This window comes from Pteropus medius, unplaced genomic scaffold, assembly GCF_902729225.1.
Source record: "Pteropus medius unplaced genomic scaffold, Ma_sr-lr_union100, whole genome shotgun sequence".
NCBI classification, from domain to species: Eukaryota; Metazoa; Chordata; class Mammalia; order Chiroptera; family Pteropodidae; genus Pteropus; species Pteropus medius.
In genome coordinates this window covers 4,880,971-4,884,982 of record NW_024340699.1, presented here as the reverse complement: position 1 = coordinate 4,884,982, position 4,012 = coordinate 4,880,971, and positions in this window count along the sequence as shown.

Here is a 4,012-nt window from a genome sequence, read left to right as displayed (position 1 = left end):
AATAGCATTGCCTTACAATGCACATACCTTAATTAAAAATACTTTATTGCCAAAAATACTAACCATCAACTAAATCTTCAGTGAGTTATAATCTTTTTGCTGGTGGAGGGTCTTGCTTCAGTGTTGATAGCTGCTGACTGATCACGGTGGCAATTGCTAAAGACTGGGGTGGCAACTTCTTAAAATAAAACAACAGCATAGTTTGTCACGTGGATTGACTTTTCCTTTTGTAAGTGGTTTCTCCATGGCATGCAACACTGATGGCATTTACCCACAGTAAAAATTCTTTCAAAATTAGAGTCAGTCAAATCCTGCTACTTTATCGACCATGTTAATATTCAAACTCCTTTGTTGTCACTGCAACAATCTTCACAGAGTTCTCACCAGGAGTAGATTCTATCTCAAGAAACCATTTTCTTTGCTTGTCCATTAGAAGCAACACCTCACATGTTAAATTTTTATCATGAGATTGAAGCAATTTAGTCACATCTTCAGGTTCTAATTCTAATTCTCTTGCTATTTCCAGTTACTTTCTCCACTGAATTCTTGAACCTCTAAAAGTCATCCACGAGGGTGACTTCTTCCAATGAATCACGATTTTATTTCAACCTCACAAAGTTTTGCTTTGGCCATGATCATCACGGTGATCAGAGGAATATGCTTCTGTGTTTGGTCTCCAATCCACATTGTTAGAAGTTTCTTTATGTCTGATATAGGCCTTTCTTCAGTTTCTGTTAGTCTCATTGCCTTCAGTGAAGCAGATTTTCTAACAGCTTCATTACTTTGTTCTTGTGCTTCAAGATCATGGAATGGGATATGCCTGAGTGGTGAGCAATAACCATCACTGATTGTCCACCTTTGTAGTCCATAGCCACTTTTAATTTTGTTTCCAGGCCAATAGCTTGATGTGGCCTATTACTGACAACATTAGTAGTGGGTTTTGTACTCATAGTGGCCATGATGAATAAAAGAATATGAGATTAAATCAAGCAAGAAGAAAATGATGCAATAAAGAGGTGCAGTAAACACGAGACATGAAGCTAGAAAGGACGTAATGGCATATGCTTCAAAGCAAACTTTTTTTAAAAAAGTAGAAAGAGTACACTCCAACGTAATGAAAGATGTAGTGTAGTAAATATACAAACCAATCATATAGTTGCTGATAATCGCTATCAGGGATTATGTATTTTACATAATTATATGGGCTATATACTTTAACACAACTAGCAAAGCAGTAGGTTTGTTTACACCAGCATCACCACAAACCCCTAAGTTATGCATCACACTATGATGTTACATCGACTACCAGGTCACTAGGCAATAGAAATTTTCAGCTTCATTATAATCTTATGGGACCGCAGTCATATATGTGTTTCAACGTTGACAGAAATATCATTATGAGGCACACGGCTGTAATGTTAAAAACATAACATCTATTCTTGTTTTATATTCTTTGTGGATTTTTGTGTGTGCGTGAAGATAGGGAAAGACATTTATAATACCAGAGTTTTGTCTTGTTTATAATCACCAACTCAACCAAGAAAAGACACAAATGTTCAATTTAGCTTTTATATTCTATTACCTATGATTTGAATATGTACATTTGTGTAGGTGTTAAACCCTAAGGATAACATGCAAATTTCAAGATTTTTATTGTATAACATTTATCACGGACCATGTGATACTAAACTTTTTTTAGCATGATGACTTTTTTAAACAATCCTAATAGTAGCATTACTTAAATTTCATTATGTACCAACTTTTTGCTTTTAAGTTAAATAAAAAGCAGTATTAAGCAATTTTTAAAATGGTTTATGAAAGAGGAAAAACAAGATAACTAAAATACCTCTGAGTATCTTTATAAAATAGATAAAATACATTATAAATGAATACAGACATATTTTTTCTCCACTTAGGGGTGTGTCAGTTTTCTAGTTCAAATGAGTACAGATATACTAGGTTTGAATTTGTAACATGAAGGCATGTTTTTCTTTGTTTCATTGTTTATGTGAAAGCAACTGGTTCTTGGGATGTGGTTCTGATTCTCAAACTTATTCAAGATTGTCTATAACATGTATCAACAAATACCTCCCCCAAATTATACTTAGTAATTGTCAAAATGCCCTAATGGTGTGGTTTTCAATACTGATAAAAGATAATATTTCTGTTTTCCTTTCCATTATCCACTAAGCATTTATCCTTTTTCAATCCTTAATTTTCTTGTGTTTGTTATTTTATGATATAGTCCCAGATTCATCTTGCTACCAATTTGATTCAACACAGTAGCTCTTCAGTACTTTCAAAAGCTAATATGGACCCCACATTGTACAAACAACTGTAGTGCCTCATACACTTTGCCTTTACTGAATTAGGTTGTTTTAGTAATTCTCCTAGAACCGAAAATTTCCAGTATCTTTTCTTAATTACAATATTAATTGCCTTGTCAAACTCTGCTGGTTAGTCCTTTACTTGGGTTTCCTATAGCATTTAAAATATAGTGTTAAGTTAAAAATAAGACAATTATGCCTCATTCGACCCAAGGAGTTCTTTTTCTATTATTTATATTAATTTATACGCATTATCACTATATTTTTGTGCATTTTTAATATCATATGAAGTTTTAAAGTATGGTAAGGTTATGTATATGTGTGTCTAAGGTAGGTATTTTAATCTCCTTTATTATACAAAACTTAATTTTAAAATTTAAACTAAATTTTTAAATCATCATGCTTTCAAAATCTTGTGAAGAGTCATTAATATATCCCTCTTAAATACATAAATGCAGAGTAATAGGGCTTTATTTGCCTTTGTGGATTACAAAATGTTGCCCCATGTCCTTAGTATACAGAACTGGTTTCTTGAGAGAAGACAGATCGGTTTTTTAATATAATAGAGAATACTCCCAAAAAAGACTTCACAAAGGTGGAGAGTTCATGCTGAAAACCTTGGCTGAGAGAAGTGACAGGAGTCATGGTCAGGTCCTAGACACTCAACACCCAGAAACTATATAAAGTATCAGTGTTTTGGGAGACAATAGCTGGGAGACAATTTCTAACAATGAAACAAGAGACCTATAATTGTGTTTCTCAAGAATGGGACGTGACCTTGGGCAGGAAACAGATCAGAGAGGACATCTGAAAAGTGTGTATTAGACTGTAATGGGCCGGTCTTTACTGATAACATGAAGCATCTAGAAAATAAAGGCGATACTGGGCAAACAATTCTGTAGTTTCTCTTTCCTTCTCCTTTGTATGTGGAATAAAAATGACAGCCTTTAGAATAAATATTGTGTGAAGTTTTCAGACAATTTGGTAATAGAATACAGGAACTAGGAGCCTATAAATAGGTTAGATAAAATTTTGAATTGTTATGAAATATACTAGAAGTGGGCTGTTTGTGTCTTGACATGGCAGAATGGGCCATATTGGATATCTCTGTGGGTCCATGTACACAACTGTGTATATGCAGACATATAATTGTAATAATTAAATCTCTTCTTAAAACCATAGCAAAGATGAGTTTTATTGATTCAGATTGTCCCTTTCCCTCTGTGAAGATATCTTTGAACTGGATCTTATCACTCATTTAGTGACTACCCTGTTGGATAATACAATGCATCACTTTAGATATATGATCAGTCCCCAAATTAGATTAGAAACTCAAAGGCTATTTTGAGATTCATATATACTCTTCCAGCGCATAGCACCAAACATTGTAGTCCGCTTGTGAGAGAGAGAACAACAGCTTGGTAGAGCAGTAAGGCGAGATAATACATGGCATGTAGTAAAAGGATCTGAGTTTAAACGGTTGTCCCTTCTCTGGCTTGAACAAATTATCTAATATACCTCACTCTATCTCAGATAAACCCCATTACATGGGTTTATTGCAATACATCATTTTAAATGTGAATTATGTCCTATGACTGTCTTCTGCTGAACCTAGTTTGCAGGGTCCTACCTCACTAAACTTTCCGCTTTCATCCACGCTGTTCTCTGTTACAGTGGCTTTCTTT